Source organism: Struthio camelus, chromosome 7, assembly GCF_040807025.1.
Source record: "Struthio camelus isolate bStrCam1 chromosome 7, bStrCam1.hap1, whole genome shotgun sequence".
NCBI classification, from domain to species: Eukaryota; Metazoa; Chordata; class Aves; order Struthioniformes; family Struthionidae; genus Struthio; species Struthio camelus.
This window is the reverse complement of record NC_090948.1, coordinates 36,350,367-36,373,468: the sequence shown is the minus strand read 5'-3', so window position 1 is coordinate 36,373,468 and position 23,102 is coordinate 36,350,367. Positions and strand designations below refer to the sequence as shown.

General features: G+C 39.6%; 1 protein-coding gene across 1 annotated transcript in view; it reads right to left on the bottom strand.

The window, feature by feature from the left end:
* Window positions 1–23,102, bottom strand: part of CABCOCO1 (ciliary associated calcium binding coiled-coil 1) — a 256,921-nt gene that overhangs the window by 130,097 nt on the left and 103,722 nt on the right. The gene's annotated exons all lie outside the window — the stretch shown is intronic.

The window sequence follows — 23,102 nt, the reverse complement described above, 5'->3', positions numbered from 1 at the left end:
ATTTGAAAACCTTGTACAGAAATATCTCTGTTCTTCCCTTAACCCAACTAGAATGGCAGGTTTGATTTTTGACTAACCATTTGCAGTCCTCAAACACATGATGGATAACAAAATTGGAGACATTTTAAAGCATAGATTAGAAGTGCTAGAGTCAACACGGAGACAAAAACAGCAAAGAGCCAGCAAGAATGGTATAGGAGGAGCACTCAAGTTTTCAACAATAAAGATTAAGGCAGATAGTAAAACAAACAAGTTGCTCATAATGGGAACGCCAGGAGTTACAGGATGACTTTGTTTATAAGGAGAGATACAAGGGGGAAAGCCATATCTAGTAAAACGGGTGCAAGAAGATAAAGTATTTTGGTAGTGGGCTGCTCTCCTCTCTACCAAGTGGCATTAGCTTCTCCCAAGCAAGTGAAATGAATTTTCCTAATTCAGTCTCACAGCTGTACAGCTTAATGAACAGCAGATTAAACCCCACTGCAGTATAAGGAGAACAGAAATGATGTTCAGGTAGGAAGAGGTAGAGGGTGTTTGAGCCTGTAATGCTTTTTGCCCCAGGTAGTCCTGCAGCAGAAACTCTAGAAGTCAAACCCAGGGAGAAAGTTCAGGTTCAGCTTGGTTACTGTTACAAAACTGTATGTCCAGGAATAGCATATTTTGTACGCTGTAAAGAGTCTAACTTGTGAACGATTCCTTACATCATCCAGAAGGAATGGGCAGCAGCAATGGAAAAACTAACTTCCCAGAAAGTTAATGCTTTGGAAAAAAAGTATGATTGGCCTCTTTTCTGAGGGGATCTTGCATAAACGTACCTGTGCCTGATACAGTGCATGACCTATCTTTAAGGTCTATTTTATGATCTTCTGCTCCATGTTTTTAATAATCAACTTCAAACAATAATGCTTTTATTTCTGCCTCATTTAAAAACTTTGATAGGAACATATGTACACGAAGATGTGTGTAAGAGATTTTTTGAGATTTTTTTCAATCATGCCTGCCTGACACCCTGCGAGTTTGTGTTTTATGTCTGATCAGTTTAATACCATCCTGCATATTTTCAATGTTCTTCAGGCAGAAAGATCACAAAGTACTCTGCAGAAGCATTAGAAGAGAACACTATCATCTAAGTCTGTACCAGGCTGTTTCTTTGGTTCTGTGTCAATAGAAAACCCTTGAATCACCGGATTAGAGAGATCTGGGCTCTCTGGTCCTGGGATTCAGGTCTCCACCTTTTTCCATGCTACTGTAAGAGGAAAGAAGCCATTCAAGAGTAATTCACAAGCTCCTCTCTTGTGAGAGGAGGAAAAACAAAATGTTCCTAATCTGTGAGGCAATAAAGAGGGGTCATGATGGCAGATGTACCAGAGATGTTTGCTCAGAATCGGTCACTACGCCAGTGGCAAGATAAGGCAACACAAATACCTAACGGAGCAGACACCAATGCCCGAGACAACTGCACATCATCCATGTCTTGAAATCCTCTCTTGTGTTTTAAAGCCAGTATAGAAAGAGCTCTTGCCAGCCAGCTCCACCACAATGATCTCCAGTGAGCTGCTAGTAGGGGAACTCAAATGGTGCTCAGTCTATCTTGTACGTGAGCCTAAAAAGCTGCATGCAACCATTTCCTCATTTGGGCTCATTCAGGTCCTTTCTCTTCCTACTGGACTGGATTAAGGTGGGAACTGGGGGGGTAACAAACAAACTTAACTCTTACAGAGACAGAATTTAACTCTTACCTCATCTACTCCATACTGCTGTTCTCTTCCTGTCTGAATTTCAGCCTGCTTTCTGGGCCTATCTTCCAGGCAAAGACAAAAGAGGCTAAACTTCCCACTGCTGCCTGTGAAAGCCTCCACAAAAGCACACAAGAACTCAGGCCAATCTTAGATTAAGATGAGCCAGGGCTATTTCCTCCTTTTAAAGACTGAAAATATCTGCAGCTGCCAAAGGGCTTCCTCTGTTTGTCTGTAGCCTACTACAAACAGAAGAATGTTTACCTGCACAGTCATTCTCTGAAGGACTGGCTGATTGAAATGCCAGTGTCATTTCCTATAGTGCTATGGATTAATATTTCCCTCAAAAAAGTCTTAAGGTCATACAAGAGTCTGAAATGAGGCTGTCAGACTGTAGATAAAAACACAGAAGCAGAAAGGTGATTCAGTACAAAAGAAATGTCATAATCCAGCATTTTTAACTTCGGGAGGTGGGAAAGGGCTTCAAGTCAAGAAAAGTAGACATGGATGGATAACATTTATGACAACAGCTTGGAAGACCTGAAAATTGCTCTAAAAATAAACAAAAAACCCAAACACCCCACACTTGAGTCTCCTATACACATAACTAATAGCACTCTAATAATCATACAGGATGAATATAATACAGTTAACACCTCAGCCTCACAGAAAACTCCAGAATAGCTTTAGATTAGACTTTACAATGTAGAAAACTAGTTGGGTGTTGCTGTTCTTTCATTTTATAGCATTCCAAGTAAACCGATGTTTCACAGTTGAAGAATGTGTTGCACTTAATCTTACTCGGCATTCTGCCTCAGTGCTTCACAATTTCAATCCCCTGACAGAATTCACAAAAAGCTTGTCTTTCAAACTAAACTTGGTAGATGCTTTGTTAGAGCATCTTTAAGACTTGTAAGAGACAACAGTAGGTTCAGCAGCAGCTGTACATGAACCAAGACAGCTGTCAGCAACTATAACTCACTGTAGCCTAACCCTGCCTTCAGTAAGCATTTATAATGCCACTGTTGAAAGTCATTACCATGCTCATAGTATTACTAGAGAAACATAAAAACTGTATTCATTTTCTCATGCAAGTGAATCTGATGCAAGAACCATCTTCTAAAGAGATTTCTACAGCTGCCAAACTAGAACATTCTGTTTTACTTATTAGAGGCCAGCTCTGCAAAGTGGTTAACCTTGTCACTAAGTTGGGGGAAGGTGGAAAACCTTCTTTCCTTCCTTTTGTCCTTTCAGATTTAATGTTGAGGTGATATCTAGTTGCCCTAATCCAATAACAAACCAATATAAGTTAATCTTCTGCTTTGTGAGCTGCATATCAAGTTTAAACTTAAGATTTAAAGCTGTATTGCGGCAGAAAAGAAAACGCTATTTTGTGGTCTAATCCAAGGAATACTAATTCATTAAAAATGTCTTACATACAGGAAAAGGAGAGAATGCATAAGTAAGCGTTGCCACAGGGGTAGCCTGAAGCCATATGCCAGCAAGTTACTCTGCCTGTATATTATAAGAATTTTTATCCATCTAATCAATAAGAAATGAGTAGTTACTATGGCAATTTCTACATTACAAGGCAGTTGTGCTGCAATACAGTATGTCTTAGAAGGAAAGATACACTTACTACTCTATACAAGGTGCAAAAATTTACATGACAGTGTTGCAGTGCAGTGTGTAGGCTTGAGAAAAGGCGTAAAGAATAAACAGAGTTAAAAGCTAGTTGTGGTTAAAAAGGACAGGCTAAACTCCTTTGGAATTCTTGAGTGACTAATAGATACCAGGTTAGAGCAATTCACAAATGCAAGCAACACAATTCAGCAAATCAAGCAGTGCTTTTGCACATCTTTAGCTTGAAGTCAAATTTAATGAAAGTAAATAACATTTCATTATTGTATTTCCCTTTGATTATATCCTTCCAAGTTTAAACTGATGGGGCTAGATTTTAGTCTCTCTTATAGCACCATCAATCCATACTTAAAACACTGATTTCAAAGGATAGCAATACATTCTGCAGTATCCAGGACTGATTACAGTGGTGGTATTCCATCACAGCACAATACTCCATAAGCCTGTTACGATGGCTGGCATTTCCACATACAGAACAAACAAAAATTCTCAAGGTACAGAATACTAGAATAAGAGTATAAAATACTTTCAAGGATTTGAAAACTACTGCATAATCATCTTCATGAAATACATGCAGAAATTGTATACGGCTCCTATTTCCGATTCTATCGCTTTCTGTTTTGCAGCATTTTCTTTTCTTTTTCCTACACTTTTTTCAAAGTATTACCATTTTTCAATTATTTGAAGAAATGAGAAGAGATAGCTGCTAAGGAGAAGCCTAAACACTACATGTAGGCAGTTCCCTTAGAGACAGGTCTGACAAGCCAAAGACATCAGCTGTTTATAGAGACAAATTAAGACTCAGCACAACTGCTGAAGTGCAAAGGTTGTGGCACAAACCTGTTAAAAAGAAGACTATGAAGGAAGCCTAGGTAAGCTAGCAGTTGGGTAACTTCAGATAAGAGAAATACATACACAAAGACAGAGGCCTAAGGAGACTTTAAAACTGCTGTTAGCATCTCCTAGAATCCATATATGAATATCATGTGATGAAGTTACAAGTGTCCACTTCTGAAAAAATGCATGCACCTGAGGTTCAGATTTTGATGTGTTTAACTGATCAACACCAAGAACTGAAAGACTATATAACTAAAAGACATTGGGTTCTTTTCCTTAGGCTTCACAAACAATCATGTTTTACTCACAAGATACTAACTCTAAGGTTACATTATAAAGAAATATGAATTCCCACATACGAAGGCTTTGGGCTTCACTAGTAGCAAAGACACAGCCCCAGAAACCTCATGTAAGGAGAGGATAATTAACAAATAAAAAAGAAATCCTCACCACTCAGCAATAAGTGTAACCTGTAATAAGTATGCAGGTTCAAAAGAGGTCTTTGAAGTGGGACAATCCCTTTGAAATTTGAGGAAAATGAAAGAAAAAGAGAATTTATATCAAAAGACGACAAACTTAAGCAAATCTTTTGAAGGCTGGAAAATAAAATGATAATTGTACCTTGTAGACCAATCAAAGCATGTGCTAATGTATAAACATACAAATATAAATCCCAAGCTCTAAGACTGCACAAAGAAAAGTCTTAAAATAGAGAGGCTGCTTAGCAAAGCTCACCCTAGGTGCACCATTTTGAAGGAGCAGACTAAGGGGCTGGGCTGTTTTCGGAGAAGATACTCAGCCTTCACACTCCATCTATCAACCTGTAGACCACAATAGCCAAATTTCAGCCTACTGAAATTAAGGCTGAATCTGTCTGGACACAGTTTTATAGGACTCTCAGCAAGACTCAGAGTTAGACAAGAATAAAGTTTAAACAGGCTCTTTATTTTATCTCAATCATGTTAGTCCAACAGTACTCCCATTGGACAATTTCAAGACCATTTGCTGACTAAAAACACCAGATACATCAATTTTTCCACCACAGAAAGAAGGGATGAAACACAAGAAGTGGATTGGCCCAAAGACAGTCAGCAGCATAAAACTAGACTTGCAAAAGGCTTTATTCTCACTTCCTGGAGCTTTACCTGAGTCTTCACTGCCATAGAGCAATTCCTCAGAAAATACCATGCAAAACCATTACCAATAGCATACATTAGAAATTATAGTCTTTCCCTTCAATTCATCAGCAGGATATAAGAAATAATATCCTTTTAAAAAGGAAAGGAAAAGGGAAGGAAAGAATTGTATAGCATTGCTTCCTTAACAGAACTGTTTCTTCCAGAAAACCTTTAAGGCAATACACTTGTATTTTAAATGTCTACTTCCATAGACTGAATAGCTTACATCAAAGCCTCTTAGTCTAAATTAAGTGAAGTGAGCAAGCCTCATATTCCCTTTGGGAAGTCTTCAGCTGATCACATCTTAATATGCACCAAATGTTTCTGTGCTTATCGCCATACAACTGGTCCTGGGCAGCACTTCTTACAGTAAGATGCCCTTTTAACTAGCTCTAAAGGCTAGAAGTTCTCTTTAAAGCATTGAAAATAGAAAAAAATTTATGGCCTATATGGAAACATAACAGGAACTGACTATGTATCTAAGCTAGTTCTCAAAGTGGCTTTTTTATGGAAGTGTTTCCAATAATGAACTTCAGTGAATTTCCATTTTGCAGTTTCAAGGGGCTGTCACTGTGCCCTGAATAGATTTGCTATGGCACCAACTGTTCACATCACATGGAAAAACAAACCTTTTTAGAAGAACAACATATTTTATTGTGCTTCACAGAGAGGACTGCTGCCTACTGGGGACTAAAAATTATCCTAGAACTGGGGGGCAGGGGGACTTAAAACATTCATCCCATAGAATGAGTAAGTTTTAAGTAAAAGGCCTGAAGCATGTCAGTCAACTCTTGGATCTTCATGACAGCATTTCCAAGGCATAGCCTAAAACACTTCCTGTGATTTATGAAATACCATGAGCTCTCAGCCTTCAGTAGTTTACGTTGCCTGGCCTCCCAATATCTACTTTTATTATGATATCCAGAGCCAAAAGTTTCCCATTTATAGACTTCAGGCTCTTTGCTAGTTATTTTACTGTCATCAGTGGCAATTGTTTGGCACCCTTTCCTAACCTCAGATTTATAGCTGCGCGCCATTCCCTCCCTATTCCCTCCCCCCGCCCAAAATACCCCACATCCAACACCTTCAGTGTGCTGAGGCATACAGCAAAACAGTTATTTTAAACATCGTACAAGACTACAGGTCTAAGCAGCAGCAAAGAGAATATCAAACACTACATACAAATTAGAGTATGAAAGGACTTATTTTAGAAACACAAGTCACCACAAAACAGTTCAAACACCTGTAGAGGACAAGATCCTGCTTTCCATTAAAAGAGGTCCTCTACTGGGTCACAGTGGCAGCAAGTGATTTTTCTTCTTTTCAGTCTACCTTCCAGCTATGACTTGAGAGGCTTTTCTCATCCCCTTGCTCCAAGAAGCCTCATAGACATGGACTCCTCTTTACTTACAGTCATTTCAGAAAGACAGACCTCAAGGTATACACAAAACTGAAAATAAAAGTGAATAGAGCCCAAGCATCACTGCCTTTCCTACAGTATCTCACAGCAAGCAGGAACACTGGTTAAGGAGAACAGCAGAAAACACCCCTCAGGCACCCTTGTGCTGGTGGAAGCCAATGTTGCTATGGATGTAGATACTCTTTTGTGAGGAGAAACAAACACTCAAGGGATGGAGTGGAAGGGAAACAGCGCTACAGGCAGGCTGGACTCAGCTATATGCAAGAACATACAGCTCAGTCCTCTGCCTGCACGTCTCTGGAACACAGTTATGGACCACACATTTTAAACAGTAACATTTCAGATCATACTAGATGTAGCTTGGAAGCACCTTTACTATATGCATATGCTTCTTAGAACTATGCCACAGGCCACATTTAGGTATACAAGAAATGAACCAGGGAGAAAGGAAGTACCTGAACAGCCAGAAGAGTGGCATGTAACTACTTCGCACCTTACTGTGGGCCAGAGAGAAGGCCTGGTTAGCTCTGGGGTTGCTGTGGTTGAATACTTCCTCTTCCTCCAAAACTCAGGGCAACATACACCTCTTCACATCACATACCTTCAATGCTACAAGAAGCAGGTGGCATTTGCCAGCTTCCCTCATAATCTGCTTGCAGTCCTGCAAGGAAGAAATCTGCAGATAATCCTTCAGGACTCACTCAAACAGCATCAAGCTACATTAGAAGAGGACACCTTCCCTTCTACTGTATTCAAGATACATATTAACCCTTCTGAAACAGCCAGCTTAGCAAACAGTGGACTGCTTCTGTATCTTCCCTCCCTCCTCAGTCCCTCCTATGGGACTGTGTACACTCTGACTAACATAATCTCTTCTGTTTCCGAGACTATCCTGACCCAAGACCTAAGAAACCTTGACAAAACAACCAGCTTCTCCATTCACAACCTCATTAGCAACACAAAAGAATGGAAAACATTCTTACCATAGCAGGGCAGTCCATTTTACATCCAGCATCTGGGAGACTGAGAATACAAACACACAAACCTCTGAACCCATCTAATTCACTGCTTGCAGCGGGGAGAACTTTCCCTCTCTCAGTTCCCCATTCATGAAGCCCCTCCCTTCCGCTCTTGCTGCTCCTGGGGCTCACCTGACTGCCATCAGCAGCTCCTTGATTCAATTTACTAATTCAGCAGAAAACTAAGAAGGAGAGGTAGGGGGAAGGGAGGCACGGCTTGCTGTTACATCAACTCAGCTGTGTTGCCTAACTGCGTGCTGACTGACAAGCCACATAACCTAATTGGAAAGAGCCAGATCAGGAAACTGTTTCTATACTTAACCCTTGAACGATGAGGCTTGCATTTAATGGGTCATTATTGACTTGAAGCTCTCTTTTCTCTGCGTTTGACTCCCACAATGTGATAGGAGGGTTATCTAAGGATATCTCTGTCCAGTACACAACACAGAACAAAAGAGCGGAAAGCTCTTCAGATTTGCCTGCACTTGGAAAGTTTCCCAGGAAGGATAAACCACAGTGGCAGGGTCTCTTTCTTTTTAAAGTGGAACATGCCTATCCAAAATAGCTGACTGCAACTGGAACAAGAGACTATGAGACACTGATGAGAAACAGGAGTGGAGGACTGAGCCAAGTGAAATGGACCCTTTACCCAAGTAGAGGACAGACGAGGGCAGGCCTGCTAGGTTTCCAGAGTTCTGGCACTGGAGGGTGAAGGACCTGCTGCAGCTCACACAAATTCATTTCTTCAAATTCTTTAGAGCAAGAAAATGACAGCTCCTCAGACTAGCCCACAACCACAGGGATCTCCATCTATCATTCCATGTACGATTCCTTATTTATTGAAGCTGAGTACCAAAGATTCATGCAATATCTAAGATGACCTGTGAATCCTCTTCCAAGGAAAAATAGCCTGTGAACAATCTTCACCCAAGTGAATTGAAATAAAGATCACTTTAACTATTAGAAAAAGGAACAAAGTGGCAGGACAGGAATTTTAGAGTATGAGATTACAATGTCAAAAACCATACCATTTGAACCTAAAAACTATGCAACGAAATCCAGCTTAATTTAGATATTTAAAAAAAATCTAAATATGGCTAATCACATGTTAGTCTGCCCACACAAAATGAAACCAATTACAATACAGACATAAGTGAGCAAACTGATATGTAGTGCAATATGAGCATCTATTTGGGCTGAACTCAACTCTAACCAGTTAGGAAATGAGGACAACAAGGAAAACTAGCACCACTTCTTACTCTCAGCAAGACTAAAAGCTCAGCAAGCTTTGCACACGCAGCATGAAATGATTTTGCCAAAAGACAAATAATTCAATATTTTGCAAAATTGTTTTGCTCCCTGAGGGACACCTATCTGTTCAATATATTCCCTTATTCTCCGAGGAACTATACAAAAATAGGGTGCGGGTAAACACAGGCAGAACAAAAATGAAGTCGGATGTCCTGGGATACTGATGACGTACTTTCAGGTCACAATGTAACTATGTCCAACTGTACTTAGTGGAGATATACACAGTTCAGAAGTAGAATAGAGGAGATGTCTAGCCCAACAGGCCAGAAAAAGATATGATAAATTACACTATCCGAGGATGTGGCCCAATATATAACTATGTCCTCATCAAAGACTCAGTTATACTTCATGTGAAGGTTACAAGATGCATTTCCTAGAGGTAAAAATAGTTTGGGTAGAAGAACAGACATTAATGTTTATAAAGGCCTAATGCTTCCTGAACATACATCAGCATCACTGTGGGACATTGCTCTTTATGGAACTAGTATCCCCAGCTACACGTGTGCTTTGATGCAGGGAGTATTAGTGGCTGCCTTAGGCTTTATGATTAAACAATTACGGCTTTTCTATCCATAGGGATTAAACAAGAAAGACCATTCCCAGTCTCCTCATTATAACACAGAGAAAGTATAATTCAATGCCACATATATTAATCATGTAAGCTTTCCTCAGGGAGGAAAGAGAGATCCCATGACAAATCCTTAGCACCCCAAGGCAAGGCCTAGATCAGCAGGTTTTCCTTCTCTTAGTTGCAGTGAACAAATGGACCTTGCCAAAGTGTTTGGGGAAATACTGGCCTTACATCTCTTAAAAGTTGCCCATTCCTAAGTGGAGGAGATGCAAAGAGAAATGACTAAGATGGGTCGAGTTCTGTATCAAGACCAAAATTAATTCAGGCAGAACTAGCAATGAGAACTGAGGGCTGCACCACTGCAAGAGCTCTTCTTTCCAAGGGAGATCCTGGAATAGAAAGAAAGGTCTTAGAGTATCTGTGCTGGATAAGCCATTTTCCAGTACTCTTCTGAATAAAATATAATGAAATGGACTGGCTCTCTAGAGAAACTGAGCATGTAGAATGGGTGCCAGCCAATAGTATATGTTTATAATGAAGCAACAGCCTGATTCAGCCAAAGAATTCTTTTTGGATGTTGTTGTTGTGTTTAAATGAGGAAGAGAAGTTACTGGCTGCCTGCCATTGTAATGTGATATCTTGGCAAGAAAATGCTTTGTTATATCACAACCATATGGTGGTGGGAAAGATTTTTTTTTCCATTAAGTTTGTGTAATATTCTATTCCAATTTCTAACACAACCTTTCTGCATAAGAAAAATATGTTCACTTCTCAGTCCTAGCACAAGAACTGTTAGTATATGACTATACTTTTATAGATAATAATGGCAAACATTTAAAATGTTAGTTTCAGATGTACGACTGCCTCTTGTGTTATAAAAAGGTAAATGAGCACTGTAACGGAATGCAGCTTATTTGAACTGATAACTTTGGTTTCCCATAAGAAGGCATTCCTGTTTTTTTCACTGGGTGAAAATACTCTCCAAATCAGCTATGACCAAGTGATGGCTGACATTCTTTAAGGACAGTGAGAGCAGAAAGATGTGTGGAAATCATTGCTTCCATTTGTCTCTTCAATAGCACATCTCCATTCCAGGAATGGGAGGAACAGATTCTTTCTAGTATCTTCCTACTGCTAGTGGAAACCCAAAGCAAGTAGATGCTACAGGAAACAGTTTTTCACACATTCTCAGGACAGGCTCCTGCTTTGGCCCATCTGACTTTCTCCTGCTACATGTCTGGGAAATAGCAGGTACCAAAATCAGTGAATTCAAACCTTTCAGATTTGGAAGTCTGCAGGCTATGACTTTCCTACTGGCTAAATCTGTTGTCAGTAGAAGGATATGAATAAGCTTTTCATGTATGTGTATGCCTTAGAACCCAGGACCAGCCATGTTTTATTATGTTGCTCATGTTTCCAGCATTCAGTCTTCCACCTCTGCAACATAAAAATGAATAAAGGTGCACAGAATTTCCAAACATCACTACAACCATCTCTACAACCACCTTTTTTGCCAGTGAGGCTTAAATACAAGCTGAGGGACTGGGAGATTTATCTAACAAAGCCTTTACCAGCACAGCGAATAAATTGTTACTAAAGACTCTTCCAGCTGACCTCTGCAGGATTCTTTTCCAGAAGACACAATATCTCAGCAGTTGCAGTTTCTCTTTCTCTGCATAAAGCAGTTGCCAGGGACCTGGATTCTGCCACTTCACTGAAGAGTTATTTGGTCCACCAAGGCTACACCAAGGTACAATAATAAATTAAATTATGCCCCAGAACACTCCAAGACACTCAAATCTGAACTTCTATGTGATTAAATGGTTAGAATGGCTCCTAGCCTGTCTCTGGCCTGTGCAAAACAGTATGCACCCAGACAATCCCAAGGTAGGTTTGTGTCAGAGTTACAACGTAACAGGTGCTGTTTCCATCTGGCAGTTCTCATGCAGCCATCCTCTTGCGGAGGCTCAGGGAGTTTCCAAGCATAGACATAGGTTGTTCTGTGCCAGCAAGCCTTCAGGCCTTGGTATTTTCATAATTTCTAACAGATTTAATTGAGTAGGAAGTATTTAGGAAGCAACTGCCATTGATTTCAGCTATGGACTAATCTCATGAACCAGCTGCACCCCGTATCAGTAAAAAGAACAGAGTCTGGCCCACATTTGAATTTGCTCCAGTGCCTTCATGACATTGTTGTGATCTAGAAGTCTACAAAAAACAGGTAAGGACAGAGGTATTGGATTCAGGAATAAAAATTTGAGTTTTCCTGGGGGCGGAGTTTGTGGGAAAATGATAGAAAATTCAGCTACTGTGACTTGTGTGATGGCAGCTCTGAAGTTTGTGTGCTCACACCCTCAGAAGAAACTTACCAGGGCAGGTACAAATATGAGACCCTTTCAACAAATGGTGCATAACTTGCCTGCGTGTTAGAATTCAATTTTCTCTACTTTCTATACCTTTATTGCACTTCCTGGAACATAACAGCCTAAGAGGTTTCTCTTTACGGCATGGAGCATATGAATGTTACAGCAGAGTCTTGACAACAAAATAGCCTCAAGAATTATTTACATTACCGTCAGCTCTTCTGAGACACTTGCACTAACCATGTCTTTAGGGACTGTCCTCTTGTAACATGTCCGTGTCCCTTGAAAAAGCCCTTCATGTTCTAGCCAGAGAAACCGCATTTTGCTCATATGATGTATTTCTGGTTGACAGCATAGTTTGCAGCCTTTAAAAATATTCATATGGAGTAGTCAAAACATAGCATGCTTGCAGCCCTTTGGAATCTTAATTTCAAGACTGTTTTACTTCCTGTCAAAACTTACACAGTAAGCAATAATCAGAAGGATCTCCAGCGAGAAAGAGGGAGTTTTACAGAATCCAATGAGACAAAAAAGGAGTTTTATCTTCTGATTTTCCAGAGCATAATTGCAAGCAAACAGTGCAGCCTCAAAGCAACAAATTTGAATTGGTTGTGCTATGGTTCAATGGAAAACAAATATTCTCTGATAAGAAAACGAGAGGTGAAAGAAAGACTTGCCTGTAATTAACATTTGTTAATACAGAAATTATGAAAATAAATACATGCCTATAAAAAGCATTAATAGATTTCAGCCAGTAGATTTACCGTTCAAATTTGGTTCTGTCATTCCTTCTTAGATATAATCCTACAGAGCTCAAGCTGCCTAAAAAGCACCACGGCTTGTAGTAATACAGAAGTCTGGCACACCTAGTCATGAACCTTATCTCTGCTAGTGAAAAGCTTACCAAGAGCAAGTAGGCCTAAAACACAGACTTTTTCTAGTTTAGCCCTTAGCCTTATCTTCAGGCAAGTACCTCTTGAGTAAAGCTTGGTATTCTGCAGGCATTATTAGCTGCTCTTTCCAACTGAAGATTGTCTTAATCTTTGCTTGCAAAAGTCAGCTGCACACGACATTACTAGTTGAGGGTCTGAACCTGCTCCCCTTCAGATCAAGGGTGAAATCTGCTTAATTTTGCTGACCATTGGAGTAGAATGGTATGCGGGAGACACTCCAAAAACGGCTGGAACAACACAGCAGCTTATCATTCCTACCATATAGCTCTGTAGAGGTTAACTACAGTGTCTGGTCAGGTCCCAGGCATAAACTGAAAACCAAACCCACCATTCCAGAGATCACCAAATCAAGGCAGAGTCACATAAAATGTGTAAGTGCACACATACACACAGAGGCAAGCAGGCCTGGAGATAGCAGAGAAGTCACGCATTAGCGTGTCTGTCTTGACAGAAGACTAGAGGGGTTTATTCAAAACCAGCTGGTAGCATGCCTAAGAGCAAATCATTTTCTCCTCATGTTCATTACATTCTCTCTCTTTTTTACGTGAAAATGATCATTGTGACCTGCAGAAAAATGCTTAATTATTCCTCAGTTTCATGGTCACAACGTTAATTTTTTCCAAAGACATCTTACAAACTAAGAACAAAAAAAAAAAAAGAAAATGCCCTGTTACCTAAGAGTCTATTGAGATTCTTTAAGACTCTGGGTATGCATTATGTATTCAAGTTTGCTGCTGGTGATGTAAGTTAGAAATTCTCCTGCTGGTTTTGATTACAGCTGCAGAGTCACAGATTTGAACAGCAGTAGACAATCATTCTTCTGAGCCTGCACATAAATATAAAAATTTCCTTTTTCCTTATCACATAAACCTTCAACTATGATTACTTCAAAGTGAATTCCTGTTTTCTTCAGATTTTCTCCACTTATCGTTTTACAATTAACAAAATGTATTCCATCCAGCAAAGCTCTGTTATTTGCATATTCAAAGGTCACCATGCAGGTTAAAGTTATTTAACTATGAAAGAGATGATAATTTCACAATCTTTTTACATGCAGATAAAATACAAAATTACCTCTGGGTTTTAATTTGCACATTTACAGACACATGATAAAGAGTTTTACAATAATGGTAGAAGCAGCATAATGAACTTTCAATTACGCTGTGACAGCTCTTCCCTCCAGTCTTTGCATTGTCAGTTTATTATTTAAAACACTCATCTCTTGAAGGGAGCAACAAAAAATTGTACTTGCTACACCCATACTTTGAAACCAAAATGGCAGCTCCTCCCAGGAGAGTTGCTGCAGCATGTCAGCTTGCATACATGCTCTGCTTGACATGAAAGTGCTCCTTGCCAAACAGGCTGGGAAACAGAGAGAATCAGATAGAACTAGATCAACACACCATCATGTGTGCCCCATGTTTTACGGGCATCCCTAGCACTGAGCAGTCCAGATCATCAGATTAGAGCAGCGATAAATGGCAAAGAGAAGTCCTAGATATTGCTATAGGACCTTTGTGGGTTTTTTCACTTCATTTTTTATTGCCTTTGTACAAACACAATAGAAATCCTTCTGGATGCGAAACCTAAATTATTCCTGGCAAAAGCAATGCTTACTGAATTTCCTATGAAACTGTAACAAAGTGAAAACTTACCCCCTTTCTAAGTTGTTCTTCACATGCCTTACAGAGAATTACATTCCTAAGCATATCACTTCACTCACCCCAAAATAAATCAAAGCAGCTGAGCTAATTATGCATCCAACCCATTCCAAAGTTACCCTTTTCTCAGTTAACACCATGGCCACAAACCAATCCAACCTCATAGAACGACCAAGCAGAGGACAAACACGTCTTAATATTATGTGCTATTCAAGACCTGGTTACTGTGACTACTTGCTATCTGTGATGAAAGTCAACCATGTAAAACCAGTTTTTGTTTTTTGTTCCTAACTGTTTGCACTTTTAAACTAGAGATTAATTGATTACAACAAAGCAATTTCTGTATTAGATGTATTAGATGTCTAATCAAAATCTGCTATTACAACTTGAAAAGTTCTAGAGACACAAGCACTTAAAAATATAAAAATAATGTGAATTTCATGAAAAATAAGATCCTACAAACCTCCAGAAGATTGATGTTACTCCTTGAAAATCTCAGGACATTTTAAGTCTCAGCTGGCTGCAACAGAATGCAGCCATTTCTGGGTCGTATCCGCCTTAACAATATTACACAGTGATGGTAAACCTTGTACAAATGCAGCAATTTCAAACGGTGTAATCAGTGGGTTACACAAAACAATAGACTGAATTTACTTCTCTCTCAAGCACTCTGAAGAGAAAAGAAAGGTCAGAAAGATATGTAGGCAAAGGAATGCTCTTGTGAAAGTCACAATGGAATACAACTAAAATAGGACTAAGGTAGCTATTGAGCTATTTCACTTTCAGAGATTTACTCTCCTTGACATGTTTCTTGTTTATGTTCGTTTGTCTTAAATCCCACCTGGCCTGGACCTCACACAGTCCAAGCAGTTACTCAGTGAAAGCTACCTCCCTTCACCCCATCCCAAGGTATCTCAAAAGATCTCAAAAGATCTCTGTGTCTTCTCAGATTCTTCTCACTCCTTTTTTGTTTCAGTTTTCGACTGGCTTATCTGCGGAGGGGAGGAGGAAACAAATGCAAGTCACAATGAACAGTATCTTTATTGTATAGATTAGAATTATATCCTGTTGCCCCCATAGTGACTCCCTCCAAAAAAGAAGATTCAAACTAGCAATACAATAGCCACAATCTTAGAATTAGAATGCTATTTTTCAACACATTGAATACAGGAAACACAACCACATTCCTTCATGGCTTGACATGACAAGAACCACAATAATATCATTACAATAGCAAAACCAAATGCTATACATTTAACCCAGAAGACTATTTAAAAAAATAAGAAGAAATTAGAAGCCTAGTAGGCCAAAGATCAAATAAGAGGAAGTGACTTAATATTGACTTAAGAGTATTAATATGAACTGAAGTCTTAATATGAACTGAAACCTTTTAGAAGTTCATAAAAAAGTAAAACCTGAAGTGCTTTAGATTCCTCTTTCAGGTTCCTCAGGAAGTGATTTACTTCCTGATTTCATCTGCAAGTGGATGTGTGAGAAGCACTTCAAAAGACTCTCATGTTTATTGTTTGTCAATTCAGGCCACAAAACATGTCTTGGGGAACAGGAAGTCTTGGGGCCAGATGAAAGTGTCACTGTAGTCCAAAAGAGGATGCCATATATTTTATAAGTAAGATGCTTACTTGGACTGACCCTTTACAGAGCTTGATACCGCACTGAAGGTGAAGCTAAACTTAAGGTTAAGACGCCTGAAATTTAATAACTTTTTATCTATTATTAGTCCACATAGATCAGGTCTCTAACACTCTTGCGCATGCAATATCCAGGCACTAAGTAAATCCAAGTTGCTTTCAGCAATTCATCCTAAAATCCAGTCTTTAGTTAGTGCTTTAGGGCAGAAAGCAACTTGAAGCCAAATTCTAACATGTCTAGTCATTGATGTAGTAATATATGGTGGAGAAGAGTGGTTTGCTTTTAGCATATGTTTTGAGGCATGATATTTCACTTAGCTTAAGGAGTTATAAGTGTTATCAGTCATAAAATTATTTAGCCCTTTAAAATAGCTACACTATTAATCTTGGTAACCTTCCCCGGCACTGAATTAAACAGGTTTACCAGATACTAAATAAAAGTACTATTATTTCCCTTATCGGATCCATATTTATTCTATTTAATATCACCAAGTTGTCATATAAGAAGAAAGAACAAGGGGGGAGGTCCTTGTTTTCACTATGCCTTTGCAATGTTGATCTTGATTTTTTTTTAATTCAGCAATTTAATTGTCCTATTTCCTTGCTGTCCAGCCCAACCCTCTCCCTCTTCAGATTAAAAAAAAAAAAAGAATGCCGGAGGCATGGAAGTTGATATTCACTCTCTGCTGTCCTGGTGCCCTTGCCTCCGTTCTGAGACATGAAAGGCTCTTTGAACTACAGAACAACACGGGCCATATGCCTGGATGATTTAATAAAAAAGAGTGTCACTCTTCACCAAACTGCTTACCAACCTACGTTCAGGAGTAACCAGGGTTACTGGATGGAACAGGGATACATTCTTTTAATAGTTAATTTGCCAAAGAAATTGAAGTTTCAGGCTAATCGCCCAGAAATTCATGCCAAATTCATAAACGTTTAGGCTTTAAAAAAAAGAATACACAAGAAAATAAGATTTGTGTGATCATACTACACAAACATTTGCATGCCTGTCCATCTCTGCCACCATTTCCTCCCTCTAATAACTTTGGGGTTCAGTAGCTAATTTTAATTAAACCTGGCACAGCAACAGCAATCCAAGAGACAAATTCTTACGTTTCATGAAAACAAACAGCAAGCTAAAGGACAGAGATCCTGCTAGTGCACACTCTGAGAGGAAGACTTGTGACGTGAGCTCAGCTATTAGGTACCAACAGCTCCTCCTAAGCAAGAGCAGTTGCATATGTTTCCATTACAACTCACAGCATATTTGACACTGAAGCTCCAAAACCTAAAGCAACAAGTTTTATTAGTTCTGTCACTTTCAGAACAGAAATCACCACACAAAGGGAAAAAGCCAGTTCTTCTTACAGTTCCACCGCTCAGTGGCTAAGCTCCATTCACAGAGAATAGGGGAGAGTATGGGGAAAATCCAGGTTACTCACTGTTTGAAGTAGCCAAGTAGCCTGCACATCCGAGGGTGATGAGGTCTAACTTAAGGGAAATTCTTATCTCATCCCCTTTTCGGGACTGGCCAAAGAGGAGAAGTGACTCAGAGACATCCCGCATCACAGAACCTCTAGGGAGCCCCAGCTCCTGCATTACACTTTGCTCAGGTCTCTGCTGTAGGTCACAGCATCATCCAACAGCCGGTCCGATTCAGGTGCCACCGGAACACCAAACCACAGTACGTTTTCCAGCAAAGAAAATGGACATTTTATTCTGCTAATGTAAAGAAGTGCTTTCCTCCATTTCCGTCTGCTTCTTACAAATAGCTCTGAATCTTAGCTATTTTCACATTTATTTTAATCCTCTGCCTTCAGGTCATTTGATGAATCCCAAGCAGAGACTCTGGAACATTAAAAACTATTATTTCTCATTTAATGAAGCCACTCTTCTTTTTTATCATACCTTCACTCAAACTTTTTTATGAATACAATAAAAAGATAAAATAACTCTGTATTTAAATGCTCTGCTTGTGGTGCAGAACTATACTCTCACCTTTCTTAACCTGCCTGCGTATCAGCACCACAGAGCTGGGCACAGAAGGGCACAAGACATTAGCTTATCACAGGCTCAGTTAGACCCTGAGGTCTGAGGGCACGGCTATACATAGAGACACACTTTTGGCAAGGTACCCTGGGCAAAAACATCACCAGCTACACTAAAATCCAAGTTTCCTGGAAAAAAGTAACCCAGCATTGGAATGAAGGTAAAAAGATCTTGGCCTAAGGTAGTGTTCTTTCATTTTGATGGGGAGAATGTGGTTACAACTTCCTCCCATCTCTTTCCCCTCAGAACAGGGAGAGATTTTTCATGTGTCCAGGACTGAAGTGACGGGAAAATTGAGCCACTAACAAGCTCCATAGATTAGCTACGGAAGAAAAAGAAAGAGCACAATATAGAGCCTTCTGCTAACAGCTTTTCCCCAGCATTATTCCTTTGAGAGAGGGAGGAGTCTTTCTTTTGCAGGGGGAAGGGGAAGGCATTGTGAGTCAGTCAGATTAAAACTCTGACAAGCTTCCCAGTAAGCTTTATGAAGCCTTGAGATTGCAAAGGGCACTCCTCTTAGGCCTCAGTTTCCAGCTGCAAAAAGGCAACTCATCTCATGGAAGCTGAAAGACAGCTGCTATTTATTGTGGGCCCTTGTAAATGAGCATCAAGGAGTAAGGGTTCAGGGCAGGACGACAAACTAGGAAAAGCCTAGACCATCATGTCCCTGTGCTAGGAATGAATTATTCCTCAAGAAACATATCCACAAGCGTTCAACACTTTCCCAAGTCTTAATTCCAGCTGAGAACAAAAGGTTGACATTTCAAAGATTCTTGTGAACACAAAATATGCTTAGAAGTAACTTTTTTATGTGATAAACAGTTGCCTTGATTTTTTTTTTTTTTGATGTGGGGGGAAAAGAGGAAATGATTGTCCTCCCTCCAGTGGGTGCCCTGCTCTGCTCCATATGAGGAGCATCTTAGGATGCTTGGACTTGAGGAACTTTTCACCTCTTCCAACTTTCCTATGCTGCAACGAGAGCCTAGAGTACCCTGACTCCTCACCAAACTAAGATTCTCAGAGCATTCAATAGGAAGACGAGAAGATCCTGACCTGCTGTTGTGAGGCTTCTTGGAGCAAGGACAGCTGGATATCAGACAGTTTCCAGTATGAGGAGCCGGCCAGCTGGAAGGCAGCAGTTTGTCCAGAAACCTGCTGCTTTGGTCCGAGTTTGCTGAAACCCAAATAGTTTCCATGAAACATCCGTTTGTGGGTAAATTTATACTGTCTTATGAAACCCATTTAACTGAGAAAGGACTTAGTATTAATTCCTGTTCATCCCTGTGTGGAGAAGGGATTCTAGGGGTTAGAAGAAAAGCCTCGTACTCTCCCGGTAGAAATATTTCTAGGTGTACCTTACAGAAATCCTTGCCTGTTTTGTGTCACCCGCATCTCACGTTTTATCTGCAAAAGACTACAGACTGGACAAAGGAGCCCAGTTACACTTAGGACAATGAACTGTGTTACCACTTGCTTTGATGGGAAATTGTTTCATGAAAGCTGCCATATACTTAACTCTTTACACAGCTCCACAGCTGCTAAAATGTGGATCTCAACAAATAGCCTAAAGTAAATGGTATAAATAGGAAGAATTTAAAATTGAAAGGAATTAGTTTGCAAATTATGCATGAAACATTGGCATTCCAAAAACCAAACACACAGAATTAGGTATCAGATCTCCTGAATAATACTGAAGGCTTCATTGCCTAAGCACAGTAATAGGCTCTAAGATGTGTATCCAGTTTCAGACTTTGGCAGTATTTTCCAAGGCTCTTGGGAAATATACTTATTGTGTTCTAACCCACACCCTGCTGACTGTTACTGCTCTTTTATATTGTAGAGAATAAACAGACTGACAACCGATCAACCTTAACAGGAATGGCTGATTTTGAAACTGCAACAAGTCGTCTTCTAAATGTGAAATCATTATGTCTAATGCTAATCCATCAGTATCCTTAGTACATTAAACATGAACAGTAAAAGCTGGGTTTAGTTTGAATTTCTGTTATCTTTTCCTTCCTTTTCCTAAACTACCTGCACAAATTTCAGATGATACAAACTCTTAGAAAGTGTAAATCAAGAGTGATTTAAGCACTAAAGTAATCTGGCAGTACAGCATCACTCGATACCTGAGTTCTCATCACTAGGTGATAGAATCTGCCTTTCAACTTCTAGACAATCTACCATGCTAAGAAAAAGTTTGTAATTTTTATTGCATATAAACCAACCTTCACGTACAAGACTTGAAAAGACATTAATTATCCATACAAATTTGAGGGATAACACCAGTCTGAAAATCCTCTCTCTTATTTGAATTTCTGTTTATTTTCCTGCATGCCACGCAGGTCACACTGAGATATGTTCACTTGGATCCACCTTTAAGCAAAAGCATCTCCTTAAGGCACACCACATGACCAACCTGATAGAAAAGCATACTGATGACTAGCAATCATTGTGTGCTACCATCTTTCCTATGGAAATAGGTAGGAGCAAAGGTTGTTTCTTGTATTTGAAGCTGATGATATCTAATGAACAACCTCAGCGACAGGCACTGATAACCACAGTCCGCTATAGAATAAAATTCTACATCAAGAGAGCCCAAGGAAAGCGCATCATTTCTTTCTTTATAAACCAACACGTGCTACACAAAAATAAAAAAGGCGTTTAAGACTGCTTTCAGATGCTGCACTTTGACAAAAAAATTGAGCCTTCTAAACGGAAATTTTTGGAGTGAAAATGGCTGAAATTTGCCCAGCAAAATGAATACTTGAAACCTGCTTGTTGCTTAGGGGTTCAGATACCATCAGTACCTGCTATAGTCACTCTGGTATGATCTCATCATTACAAATGAAACTCTGGCTTGGACAGCAGATCACCTAGATTCAGTTTGGTTAATCCCTCTCCAGACTTAGATACCTTAGATATTATTTTCTCATTTCTCAAAATTCTGTTTTACTTTTTGCAGCTGATAGATCTTCTTTTAGGCTGGATTAACTCTGCCATGTGGGGTAACGCTGCTTGGTGATGGTGTTCAAGAAAGATCTATATTTATTGGCTTTCAACCATGGGCTAAATCCCTTCCAAGTGGAGCTCTGGTGCAGGCAGGACCACAGCAGCAATCCTTCCAGAAACTGGCCCTGTTGTTCCACTGGATGATCCTTTGGATTCCAGACCTGCTCCATCTTTACCCATTCAGAATGGCATCCAAACTAGTACTCTGATAACTGAAAGCATTCATGGACTTCAGTCCCTTCATCTCTCTTGATGACAGTCACCTACCTTGATGGTAACCTGGTAATCTGCTTACCTCAGGGATCTTCTTTCATAGCTTCTTGCTGTTCCTGTCCTAGTGACATCTAGAGCACTAGGACAAAATTTTTGTTTCATTTCAGTATTTAAGAAACAAATCTTGGATTTTTTTTGTAGTGTGGGTATAAAAAGCCAAAAATAAAAGGCTTCCTCAGTGAAGGAAGCATTTCGCAGATGAACCAGCTGTGCCTTCTCACTGCTTAAATAGTGAGTAGAGGGAGAAGTGGATTTCTTAAAATTTTATTCTACCACATGGGTTGCCTGAGCTTTGCACAGCTGCTTATTCTGCACTCAATAGTTTATCATCATGAAAGAACAAGCTCAAAGAGAGAGGAAGGAAAGAAGTGGTTTTTCACATAACCAGAACTTTTAAAAAGAGATATAAAATACTGTAGTGATTTGTTTTGCAGAATAAACAAACTGTCTAGTACTGTTAAGTCAGCAAGAGGTTTAGGTGTGTGCTACTACTGAAAGACAGCAGAAATGTATTAAATGTCAGGGCTGAGTACACTTCCACACAAGAAAAGGCAATACATTCCTCGTAGGAAAGACTGCAGTTCTTAAACTAGGGCTAGGTCTACCCCATTCTAAGCTGAAACAGCTTTGCTGTTCACATAGAAATTGCTCTTCTTGCCTGTATATAAATGAAAACTTTAAAGGAAATCCTAAAAATGAAAAACTAGACTAAACTCCATTAGCTCCAAATCCTGAACTGTAGCAATATCATCATAAACAGATGAACTGGCTCCACTTGTAAAATAAGTACAAAGAAACTTTAATCCAGGAGGAATAAATAAAATAAGCTTGTATGTTAAAATACATTCTCAGGGAAGTTTCAACAAGCTATTACAATAAGCGTCCCCCATACCTTAAAAAAGCTTTAGAACAGGAAAAGAATAAAAAGACAAATCTCTCCAAATAAAACACCGAAAAGGGGAAACAAGCAAAGTAAGTATTAATCCTAGTTAGAACAGACTGTTCTGTGCTTAGTTAGGCACAGCTCTTAAACAACCATAGAGCAAAGGTGCACAACGTGTATAAAACCATCATGGCAGCCTCCTGACAGCCAGGATAGATGTGTACCATAGCTTATTTGGTATAAAAATTGTCATCAGATGAATGAACAGGGCAACTTTACCTGGTAAAAAATCAGGACCACAACAACTTCACAACTCTTCCTCTTTGATACAAAGCAGAAGTATTATCCTGTTCCTCTCAGGACAACAGCTTTTTGCCCTTGAACAACACAATGTTTGAACTCTCTTTTCTTCTCTTGGGCCTTTTAAATTTGCCAGCTGGGAATGAGACCCCAAGCTGACTCTCAAGGTTACAAGTATCTCTCCTGCCAAAAGGACTGGCTGCCCTTCTTGGTTCTTAAAGGGCTCATATACCTTCTTGCATATCT